The sequence below is a fragment of the Mandrillus leucophaeus genome, unplaced genomic scaffold, assembly GCF_000951045.1.
Source record: "Mandrillus leucophaeus isolate KB7577 unplaced genomic scaffold, Mleu.le_1.0 Scaffold588, whole genome shotgun sequence".
In the NCBI taxonomy this organism is placed as follows: Eukaryota; Metazoa; Chordata; class Mammalia; order Primates; family Cercopithecidae; genus Mandrillus; species Mandrillus leucophaeus.
This window is the reverse complement of record NW_012106341.1, coordinates 657,277-670,393: the sequence shown is the minus strand read 5'-3', so window position 1 is coordinate 670,393 and position 13,117 is coordinate 657,277. Positions and strand designations below refer to the sequence as shown.

The following is a 13,117-nucleotide window of genomic DNA, read 5'->3' as shown; positions in this document are numbered from 1 at the left end:
GAGACCCATCCTACGTGCAAAGACACACATAGGCTCAAAATAAAAAGGGATGGAGGAATATTTACTAAGCAAATGGAAAGCAAAAAAAAAAGCAGTGGTTGCAATCCTAGTCTCTGATAAAACAGACTTTAAGCCAACAAAGATCAAAAAAGACAAAGAAGGTCATTACATAATGGTAAAGGGATCAATGCAACAAGAAGAGCTAACTATCCTAAATATATATGTACCCAATACAGGAGCACCAGATTCATAAAGCAAGTTCTTAGAGACCTACCAAGAGACTTAGACTCCCACACAATAATAGTGGAAGACTTTAGTGTTAAAGTCTTCATCATTAATTAGGAAAGTAAGTCTGAAGAGGGAAAATCTGTACTTTCTCCTTATGTACAAAGAGTCTCTGGGATCAGATCCAGCCTTCTAAAAAGTTAGAGCCCACAGGCATTATCCATGGAGTAAGATTTGAGAGAAAATTGGAAACATCTCCCACTGTCAATATTAGATCAACGAAACAGAAAATTAGCAAGGATATTCAAGACTTGAACTCAGTTCTGGACCAAGCAGACCTTATAGACATCTACAGAACTCTCCACCCCAAATCAACAAAATGTACATTCTTCTCAGCACCACATCGCACTTATTCTAAAATTGACCACATAATTGCAAGTAAATCACTCCTCAGCAGATGCAAAAGATTGGAAATCGTAACAAACAGTCTCTCAGACCACAGTGCAATCAAATTAGAACTCAGGATTAAGAAACTCACCCAAAGCCACCCAACTACATGGAAACTGAACAACCTGCTTCTGTGTGACTACTGGGTAAATAATGAAATTATGGCAGAAATAAATAAGTTCTTTGAAACCAATAAGAACAAAGACACAACTTACCAGAATCTCTGGTACACAGATAAAGCAGTGTTTAGAGGGAAATTTATAGCACTAAATGCCCACAGAAGAAAGCAGGAAAGATCTAAAATCGACACCCTAACATCACAATTAAAAGAACTAGAGAAGCGAGAGCAAACAAATTCAAAAGCTAGCAGAAGACAAGCAGTAACTAAGATCAGTGTATTCCATTTTTTATTGTCTTTCTTTTTTTGTGTGTTTGTTTTCATCATTAATTAGGAAAATAAATCTGAAGAGGGAAAATCTGTACTTTCTCCTTATATAGAATGAGTTTTTGGGATCAGAGCCAGCTTTCTAAAAAGTTAGAGCCCACAGGTATTATCCATGGATTAAGATTTGAGAGAAAATTGGAAACATCTCCTAAACCAACAGCCTATAAGCCTATACGGCCTGAAGAGTCTGAGCATCATTGATGAAACGCATAGAGCAAAGCCAAAGAGTTTAAAGAATATCTTCATGAGCCCTGTGTTAAAAGAGCACATACCTTTCACAAAATCATCATATAATTTTTCTTGTTTAATATTATAAGAGGGCTTACTTTAATGCCTTCTCTGTTGTGTGCGTAGGATATTCAGAGTGAAGTTGCTGAGAGTAGGGAGAAAGAAATAGGTGAGGAGCAGGGAGGGTTTCTTTAAAGAAAGTGGAAAAACAAACCTCACAAACTTAATTGGACCTTCCCTCCAGTTATATCTGCCTGGGGCAGTTCTAGATCACATATCTCTGTTCAAGGTGGTGTTCAAGGAGCTAGAGAACCCAGTATTTAATCACTGCCTCATTACCCCCCCCTCCAGTATTTGGGCATCTGGTAATTACCTTGTTCACATTCAGTCCAGCCATGTCTCCACCAGGCTCTTCCTCTAGGTCTGTTTCTCTGTGTAGCACACTATGAAAATGAAGGAACAGTGCTTTCAAGTGTGTTGAATGCTTAACTGTACATGATAAAGTTAATATAGCTGTCGTTTCCACACACTTCTTATTTGTGATTATGTTTCAAGTAAGCACAGTAACAGCAATCTTAAAAACCCTGTGGCAAAACTAAAGAGAGTTAGAGCTCTTCACTGATGTAATATTCTGAAATCACATTTTTGCAGGTTCACCCTCTTACTGCGGGCATGTATAGTCATATATCATGCTAGCAAATTCTATTGCTTTCTCCAGAAAGGGAACATGGAATTGTTTACCCTATTCTTTAAATTATCTCTCTCATCCCCATGTTGTAATTCTGAGGTTAGATTCCACAGGGAGTACCTCAGTGTTAAAACAGTATGTACAAGGAAAATGTAGGTGACATATTTTCCCCTTTTCTTGCAAAGGCAAAAATATCAAATATTTTCTCAAATGTCACTGGAGAATGTAAAAACTGCATTCTTGGGCCAGGCACGGTTGCTCACACCTGTAATCCCAGCACTTTGGGAGGCTGAGGTGGGCAGATCACGAGGTCAGGAGATCAAGACCATCCTGGCTAACACGGTGAAACCCCATCTCTACTAAAAAATACAAAAAAAATCACCGGGCGTGGTAGTGGGCGTCTGTAGTCCCAGCGACTCAGGAGGCTGAGACCAGAGAATGGCGTGAACCCCGGGAGGCGGAGCTTGCAGTGAGCTGACATCTTGCCACTGCATTCCAGCCTGGGCGACAGAATGAGACTCCATCTCAAAAAAAGAAAAGAAAAAAAAAAAAACTGCATTCTCAGTAAATATACACTAGGAAAGTAGATTCTGAAGCAGCGATTTCAGAAAGGGCTTAAGCCTGTAAGACTTTTGTTGGGATTTATTCAATCTAGAAATAGTTATTCAGCTCTTATTATGTAACTGGTGTTGTTCTAGGCAATGTGGATATTGATAAGAATCCCTACTGTCATAAGCCTGTATGCAACAGTAGTGTAGGGATGTGGAGGCCAAAAATAGGACATAAAGGCAGGCCACACACATAAATGAATGGTAGTGGCAAGTACTCTGAAAAAAATAGAAGGGGGTGTAGGGCTAGCCATTGACTAGTTTCAGTGGGGTAGGTATGCATGAGGGTTCAGGTAGTCAGGGAAGGTGATCCAGGCTAGAAGAAAGGAGTAGAAGAAAGATGTAGTCCTGTGAGAACATAGGGTCTCTGTGTTTAAGGTAGCGAGAGGAGCAGGACCCTAAGGTGCTAATGAGATTGGTCTGTCTAAGGAAGGGAAAGAAGGGTCCTCTGGTGGATATGAAGTGGAATGTAGTGGGAGACGAGGCCAGAGAAGGTGCTAGGATCAGACTGTGTAAATCCTAGACCATGGCAGAGCTTAGATTTTACTCTAAGTAAGATAGGAAGCCACGAGAGGGTTTAAAACAGGCAGGTGACATGATCTGATTAATATGTTTAGGTGATCATTGGCACCAGTGTGGGGGTTCTATAGTAACCCAGGCAAGCAATGATGGTAACTTGGGCCTGGGAGATAGAATGGAAATGGAGGAAACTACAGTAGATGGAGTCTGGATATGTTTTGAAGAACACATCAAGATTTGCTGAGGACTAGATATAGGGGCTAAAGTAAAGAGAGGAATCAGAGGTGGCTCCTTGGATTTCAGTCTGAACAACTGAAAAATACATGGTGAAAAATGTTTATGGAGATGAGGAATATGAGGTAGCGAGGAGAACAAGTTAGGCAGGAAAAAGGGTCATTGAGTGTGAGGGATAAATTACCTGAACACTGTACTCAATGAAGAAGAGTTCCTTTTGCTGCTGCCAATAGCATCCCTTCCCGTCTCAGGGTTTAATGACATCCCTTTGTTTACAGGAGAGCCTTATATGTTTCAGGCCAGGGAAATCTCTTATTCTCTGCTTTGTTCTCATAAAAATATTTGGAACCTTCCTGCAAAACATGTAGAATGAGGTAAAGTGTATCTCTTAGGTATCTCCAACCCAGGGTGCTTATCCTCACCCTCATATGTTCTCCTTTCCACTATCCATAGTTACCGCCTCTCATACCCCACTTCAGTCATTGTCAGGGCCATTATAACTCTCACTCCTGTCCTCAGCCCCCAGAAAAATTACAATTTCATATTCACTAGATTTTAGGTACATTTTCAGGCCCAAATGGGGTATTTTAAGATCACACAATTTATAAATGATTCAACCATTGTATATTGATACTTTTTGTGAATAGCACTTTGCTGGGTACTAAAGGATAAATTTTAAATTTGTATAAACATAGCTATTGCTTTTAATGAACTTAGGGTATAATTGAAGCTATAGAACACATTCACATGAAATAACTACATAATAAAGTTAAGTAGTTAAACTTTGTGGAAACTACAGGGCTAAGTTTCTTATCCAGCTTGGTAAAACTCCAGTATGGTTACAGTATGATGGCAATTCTACCATCCTCTGTGACTTCAAACTTCACTAGCAATGCAAATTATTAATGTGATGATTAAGTAGTTTGGGTTTTATGTTATAGTTTATACCATTACTGGGCCACTTTCTGTGACCCAGGGCAAGTTCTTAACTATTCCAAACCTCACTATCTGTCCTCCTTAGTAAAGTGGGAATAATATAACCTACCTATATAGCTATTATAATAAATATGTGAAAAATTACCTGATATGCAGTAAGAACCTGGTAACCATTTGCTCTCCTCTTTTTCCTCCTTCCTACTATCACTATCATTTGCTTGTGTGGGTGGTGTAAACAATGAGAGTTTACAGGTACAAGGCTGTCTGCTCCTTGGAGAAGTTCAAGTTAGGAAAAAAAAAACAAAAACAAAAACATGGTAATGAAAGGTTTACTATTGTCCAAAACTACAGGACAAAACAGAGGATAACCTTGGTGGAATAAGTTGGTGGAGGAGCTGATCACTATCTTTCCAAATAATTGCACCAAAGGAGGTATGAAAAGGAAGTAAAAGCTTCAGCAGAATAATGAACTTTCATTGTTGTGCCATGTTAATGCACCATGTAACTGTGTATTGACTTAACAAGGTTTCTGATTTACGCTGCTCAGCCTTATACATGATGAAATGATTAAGCGCAGTATACTCATTAGCTGCAGAACTGGTTACTTCTCCTGAGCTAAGACTAAATCTACCTCCAAGACTCTGATAAATTTGTCTCTTGACAAACGAGTATTTAATGGCAGTTATCTTCCCCCATCTAGCACCTCCTTTTGTGGTCATTTGCTTATTATTGGGAACTTGATAAAATTCACAACTCAATCATTTCATGACATTTCTCTTTGTAAATGGCACCTTCTCTGTCACTTCTTGATCAGAGAAGAATTAGTCAGTAAGTGACTCATTCCTGATTTGTTAATGAAAACCTTTTTGTTATTTAATCATTTTGAGACAGTCATGGATAGTTATTTAGCTTTGCAGATTCTTATAAGTCATGAGCTTGCTTAGGCAGAAGATATTGAGTAGCTTGTTGAATTATGCAGAGTTAGGTTCAAAAAGTCAATCTTGATTTACAGCTGTTGCGTGAACAGTTCAGTGCAGGTTCAGTGAAGCACATTATCTGCAAATAATGCTCAGTACTTGTGTAGAAACAGCCTGAACAGAAAGCAACTTCATTCTATATGATTAATGCACAAGTGCTTTATAAACTATAAAGCAGTCTACTGATATAAAATGGAATTCACATGCAACATTTGTGTGACAGTGGGTGGAACTATCCCAAGGACAATGAGTTTCTATTGATGGCGAAGATCATAGGAGACCTTACTTTCTCAAATGGAGGGAAATATCTTAGTGTTACTTAATTCTGTGTACTGTTCGTTGATTATGACAAAAGCAACTTCTCATGAGCATTAAATGCCAACCATTCTAGAGATACAAGAAACTGATTATAAGATACAGAACTTAAGAATGTCCAAGGTTTTGTCCTACTACATTTATTCCCAATAAACAAATAGCTTGCAAATTTGAAGGGGCCACATGTACACTTAAGTCTCATCTTCACTCCCTTTTTTTTTCTGACTTTCAGTTGACAAACAGAATGATTTGCTTCTCCCCTTACATGAGGAAAATTTTCTGCTACTTCTTTTACCACCAAAATAATAAAGTAAAACACAGAGATGGGCTAGTGATTTCAATAAAGTGTCCAATAGTACAAATTATAATATTGAGAGTGGAAAACTGGCCAGGTGGAGATCAGCACCAGGAATCTGTGGCTAGGTCACTACATTTTGTGGCTTTGCTTAGTACATAGATTTTGGAGCAGGATCCCAGCCAGTAGCACTGGGTATGTGGAAGAGACAGATGTACACATTTAATCGGTTGTTCATTCCATAAGTTGAATGGGGTTTTAGGACAGGTCTCCCAGCCTAACAGAACTGAGGCACGGGCCTTGGTTACATGGATGTGATCCACACCAACGGTTGCAGCCAAGTGGCAGCTAGGTGGGCAGGCAAGTTTAGAAGAGTCGCCTGAAGCAACAGCAAGGATTCTAGTCATCAGGTAATTGCCTCTACTGTGCACCCTCTACAGTGGCTACCTCTGCTTAGGAACCTAGAGAGGCTGAGCTGCCTTCAGGGGATTTGGTTTCTGAAGCTTAGAAGACCTGAGAAAGGAAGGATTCACGAAGTTTATAGAGCAGTTGGTGAGGGATAGATTATATTCCTATTAGTGTGTTTAGAATGTTAAAATCTAGTGTAATAACAGAAATCTCCAGTAGGAATGTCTCCAAAAGGCATGTGCTGCGAGTGTTATGTCATGAAAGTATCTTTGTTTTCTTTCTATGTGTGCCTGTTTCTGGATGTATTTTATGTGTATTCCTGTTTGATTCTCTATCTCCTGTGTGTCTCTGTGAGATTCTGTTATTCTCTGTGTGTGTATACACTGAACTTTTAAAAATCATCGTTTTCCTTTTATTTCTGTGTTTTTCTCTCCTAACCTCTGGTTTTCATTTGCTTTCTACTCTCTTACTTAACCAGATGTAATAGGAAGCTGAAACAATGTGTGTATGTGTATGCGTGTGTGTAGGTACATATACACATATGTACTTACACACATACATTTTTAATTATATTTTGGATAAGACGTTTTTCTTTATTGTTCTTAAATTGAAAAACAGAAGAGCTAATATTACCATATTTTTAGAAAATATCAAACTAAATTAAATGTATTTTTGCTTCTGTCTTCAGTTGATGCCCTCCATAGTGATTTATCTGTTTTAGGGGTTCGTTGTGTTTTTAATGGAGACAAGAGAAGAAACTCTTTTTTCCTTCTACTTCATTCGTTCGGGTAGTTCATGGCATATATATTGTTTTAGCTAATCTTATTTATTTCTGGCCCTGCTCTAAAATAGATTTGAGGTAGTATACAAAAATAACCCTAATACAGGAGAGGAAACATATCAAGAAAAAAGGAACAGAGTGGAGATAAGAGATACTGCAAAGTGAGTTCCTATTGGCCAAAACTGAAATTAAGCAAGGTCACTGTTTCATTTATAAAATAATGTGTAAGAAAACCTTCTTACATTAGAGACTTAACACAAGGGTATATAGTTTTCTATTGCTGCTGCAACAAATTTTTTTATCACAAAGTTAATGACTTAATACAAATTTATTTTCTTACCCTTCTAAAGGTCAGAAGTCCAGCATAGACATTATCAGGCTTCGGTGTTAGCAAAGCTGCATTCTTTTCTGGAAGTTTAGGAGAGAACCTGTTTCCTTGCCTTTCCCAGGATCTAGAAGCTTCCCACCTTCCTTGACTCATGGCCCCTTTCCTCCATATATAAAACCAGTGACATTCCATCTCCTTGACCATTCTTCTATAGTCATATCTCTCTCCTACTCTCTTTTTCCTCCCTCTTCTTTTTTTAAGGATTTGTGTGATTTCCTCGGAACCACCTGGATAATCTTGAGGGCAGCTAATTAGCGAACTTAATTCCATCTCCAACCCTAATTTCCCTTTGCCATGTAATGTAACATATTCACCGGCTCTAGGAATCAGGGCATGGACTGCTTTGGGGAGCCATTATTATGCCTTTCACACAAGAATAACAAGTAATCTGATATTCCTAGAGCATCTCTCTCTCTGTCTATATGGCTCAGGTAGTTGAAGTTTAACTTCTTATATATGTTGGGTAAGGTCTCCAAGGCATCTTGGACAGGAGGGAGAGAGAGACAAAGAGACACAGAGAGGGGGAAGGAAGAAAAGAATGGGCGGGACAATAGAGGTGAAGTGGGGAAGGAGGAGGAGAAGGGAAATCAATAGGCAGAAATAAATAGAATCTGTGTTGTTTTTTATATCCCAGCCTCCAAACATTCTGCAGCACTACTTGTATCACTTTCTGTTCATTAAAACTGAGTCACTAAAGTGAGACCATATTCAAGGGTGATGATTATATTGAAAGAGTGTCAAAGAATTTGCAGACATGTTCTAAAACCACACAGTCACTTAAAAGATTTACAGTGTCCCCCAAACAGCTTTTCTTGGGGATAACAAGTAAATAAAACTTTTTTTCATGGGTCTCATAAAAGGACACTGTGTGTGATATAAAAGATGATGGCTTCACCAGTATCTGTACAAAAAAAATTGCAATGATAAAATTCATAGAGATGTTTATTATAACAATTCTAGGTGCTAGCCCCAAAGTATGTTTTAGGAAAAAAAATCATTCTACAAGTTGCAACAGACTTTCTTCAAAGGTTTCGAATGGACTAAAGAGAAGCTAAGCAAAAACTTAAAAATGAGAAAAATTAATGGACTATATATACATCCTTCAATTGATGCTCCATCAATATTGTATATTATAATAAAAATTTTAAAAGACTTAGGCATGAAAGAGATGAGGATTATATTTCTTGACAAGAATAATGAATAAAAGTAAATTGCATGGCCATTTCAGAGCAGATCTGTAGGTTTTTAAACCTAGTTTGGTATTTACTTCTTAAATGAAAAAATTTCAGACATAAATATACACAAACCATTTTTCTTGGTTAAATAGAGGATGAAAAGTATCAACTTAAAAATTGTTGTTTTCCAACTTGTTATATGGTCACTTCAACCGATGCAGAAAGAACATCTGATAAAATTAAATATGAATCCTTCCTATTTTAAAAAGAACATCTTTATAAATAGGGATAAAGGAACTGTCTCACCTTAATATAGGTAATATATCAGTACAACTATATACTGAAACAATTTAAATCTTTTTATTGTAGAATATGAATACTGAAAAAAAAAATAGATGTTTTAATGTTTCAGTATAGCCTCTTAGAAAATATACAGAGGCTACTCTAGGGCTCCCATCCTTGCATTAATTGACTTTTCATCATTAGTATATTTTTTTGCAGATGTTTAAATCTGATGTAATATATTTTTTAAAAACTTGGAGTATGAATATAGTAAGATCAAGTATGGGAGTTATCTAAATTAGGTCTTATTCTATGTGTTCATAACCATGTTTTACTAAGAGGGTAGTAAATAATTTTGTTGATTGTATCCTCCTATTTTGGCCTTCTTTGTATTCTCTTCATTAATATTTTCTTTTCTCGTGGATTGAGAACAGGATCATTCATTCATTTGCTTACACATTTAGCAATTAGTGTACACGAGTCTACTCTTTCCTTTGTAATTGAACAATATAGGACACAGACTGTGAAATGAATGAATAAAAGATAATTACATGGAATACTTAATAGCCACATTCACCAGCTTTTTAATGTTCTTTCATTTAATGTTCTTTCATTTTCATTGTTGGTGTGTTTTTCGTACCTTATAAAATAGGAGTTTATAAAGAAATTCTGAATGACTGTCAAGTAGTCTCATATCTTTTCATCACAGACAGAATGTCAGTAGATCTACATGCAAATTGAATGCAGCATCGATCTAAAATGTATAATTTTAAAAAAGTTTTTTTAAGTTATAAAAAAAGTGTATGTCCTGGTACAGCTATGAGAGTATCTGGGGGATGGGCTCTTTGAAGTGTTTGTTTTCATTTTTAAAGACAGTTCCTCCTACATGCTTTATGCCTAGAAGGACTTTGATGTCTGTTTGTAAGGCCTTACTCGTGAAGTTAGAGTTAACTTTTTAAGACCAAATATCCAAATATATGTTCAACTGTTTATTTTCTGTTCACTCAACAGTATATCCATATAGAAAAATAAAAGCTAATCTTCCTTGGTCCTTCCATTTTAGTGCTAATATCTTTGCTGTTATCTTTTTCCCTCCACATCTTATGTCATGATTCCATTTTTCACCCCAGCAATACAAGTTTCAAAAGAACACCTTTCTTCAGCATACTCCTTTTTTTCCCTTATCATGCATAGCTGTGAATGGTTAGATGTAGTTGAAAGTTTTTGATAGCTCCTTTTGTTATCTTTCTCTTACAGAAAACAACTTTTTCTTGAATATACCATGTTCTTGAAATATAAGGCTCTAGGGTAGTGTAGTGGTAGAGGCATGAACCAGAACATTTTTTCAAATTGTTTAATCAGCTGTGTATACCAGTCCTAATTTGGAGCAATAACTAGAACACATAGATGGGATAAAAAGTGGGAAATGCTGTTCCTGTCCCTTCCAAAGCACTGAAAAAAGAAATGAGGCCATTTAAATTGTTGAGTCTCAGCACTGATGTTTAAGTATTGAAAAGAAGATACTTGAAGAAAAAAAAATTAGACATCCAATTATCTACTTATTTTTGCTCTAACTTGAGAATCCTGTTTCCTAGTGAGGACATTATTATCTGCCCTTTATTTACATTATTAGAATATATAATATTAAAACTGACCTGCCCAGTTCCTCATAGTGAGAGAAACATAGGACAAACCTGGTACCTGCAGCAAGAGGACCTTGTGACTGGCCAGAGGGATAGGGCCCCTGTAATGAGTCCGGTATGTCATTGCAGGACTCCCTTGGCAAAGGTATTGCTGAAATGGAACCTCCAGAGGACTTCTTAGAAGAGAAACAAAAATAAATCCTGATCCCTATCCACACCCTTTTATCTGCCTGAAGAACTACAAACGTTTTCACCAGAAACCTCTTCTCAATTTTGCTTTAATGAAGGAAATTGAAGACACCCTGGGGACAAACAGTACTGCCTCTGTTCTTATTGGCCCAAACCTGGCTTCATGCTGATAAAGGTTGCCTATTCAAATGAATCAGTGCTCTGTGTGAAATCACAAAGTGAGGAAAAGAGCATTTTAGGTAGAAGTCAGACTTCTCAATAATCATGGGAATTGTTCCTTTGTCATACATTAGACTCAGGTAGACTCGAGACTGAGCTACAAGGTGAGCTGAATGCTACCTTAAAGGCCAAGGAAGGAGACAGGTTTTTTATTCACCTGTACATCAGTGGGGGGCTATTCCTGGGCTTCTGTTGTCAATCATTAGCAATCAGGCTATAATGTGAGACAACCTGTAGGGCATTGGGATATAATAACTCTCAAAAAGGTAAGTTCTGAGAAATCAGTTTTAGTCTACCTTGAAGGAAAGCCTAAATAAAGAATAATGTCATAGTTATAGAGGAGTAATACTCTAATTTAAAAATGAGATCTTTTGAGTCATAATTTAGATCAAATTAAAAGTGTGTTGGCAATATATTTTAATTAAGTAATAATGAACTGTGACCAAAATATTTATGTATAAAGCATATTCGATAGATTTTGTTTTATGAAAAAGTAATGCTTAAATATAAAAGGCTTAGTGAATTCTTTTGAAATATTCTACTAATAAAAGATTAGAACCTCCCTTAAAAGTAAAATGTGTGTAGACATATAATAAAGCCTCCTTTCAGGGAAAATCCAATATATTTAAGAGTTCACCTTTTATGCTTTTATGAGTTCACTCTCTATTTTATTTTTCTTTTAAGACTTAACTTTCTGGGGTTTTTTTTAATGCTATTACTGACACCAAATGCATATATACATTGTCTTTATATAGAAGGTTGGTTTGCTGGTTAAGTGTCCCTATTGAATGCTTTATTTTAATTTATTCTTAAAACAATGCTTTTTACTGGAGTTTCTCTTTTTCCTGTGTTTATGGGCAAGCCATAGAAGTTTTCTTGATAGTGTAAGAGTTACTTTTCTTAAGAATGATATTAATAATGATAGTTGTGTTAATTGTTTCTTCATCACTGAAAGTTGATTCATGAGTGGTAAATGACGCACTGTTTACATGTTCTTTTTCTTTTTTGTAGTAAAAGGACTAAAATTTGAAACTTGTAGTTATTGGTGCATCAGGACAGTATGTGTTTGCTTATGCCTGGGGATCTAGCCATAGGCACGATCACCACAGCAACTGCCCTAGGCTTGTTTCTTTACAGGTAGAAATTTGTAATGGTGAAATGAAAGGCTTTGAGACAACCAATCTAATTGTTGACTGTGCCATGCAGTGGGGCAAATCAGAAAATCAATCAGAGTCCACCACTTTCCAGGTTTTATCTTGTTACACATCAAATGAAGTTCTTGACAATCAATCTGATGAGAAAAACATTACATCCAGACTTTAGCGAGAAACCAGTTTGCTCATGATAGACATTTGAAGCAATATCAGCCTCATATTCTTACAATCAGTGGTTGCAGAATTTTTCATGATTCTAAGTTCAACTTCATGTGTATAAAACAGGACGGTGGTATTGAATCAGAGTCTTTCTAATCTCTGTGGTTCCTTGAGCCTAATGCAATCCGTACATTAAGTGAAGAGAAGAAAAACAATATTTTAAGGCTTTAAACATTTATCATGGAGTTTGAGTCACTTAATTTTAAAATCCATTCATGAGGAAATGATTATGTCAAGTGGATTTAGATGGTTCCAAACGAAAACCCTGTTAAAATACTATATCAAAGTATATCAAGACTAGATTGGGAGTTTTATATTTTGCATGTATGTTTCCACTAGGTTTATTGAGATGTAACTAGTGATTTTTTCATTTATTATCTATCAGGATCCTTTGGACAGAACATAATAGACAATTGACAAACATCTTAGTATTGTTATATGCAAGCATTTGTGGAAGATATAAAGAAGTAGAATTGCACTTAAGCCTGATGTGTGCATAATTCTTTACAGTTTACAAACATTGCCGTATACGTTTTCTCCAGACCACCGGTCTTTCCAATGACCTCTTAAATCGGTAACAGCTATTTCTACAGTTCTTTAACTGCTTCTATTTTCAAAGCAAAGTGAAATTTTTGTTTTTGTAGCATCTTGGCACTCTGTCATATGAGAGTTGTGAAACACACTAGCTGAAGCTTATTCTTAATGGAAAGAAATACTGTGGCTGTTAATGTTTTTTTTCTAG

At 36.5% G+C, this 13,117-nt stretch overlaps 1 protein-coding gene across 3 annotated transcripts in view; it reads left to right on the top strand.

The window, feature by feature from the left end:
* Positions 1-13,117, top strand: part of IMMP2L (IMP2 inner mitochondrial membrane peptidase-like (S. cerevisiae)) — a 924,235-nt gene that overhangs the window by 641,297 nt on the left and 269,821 nt on the right. The window lies entirely within an intron of this gene.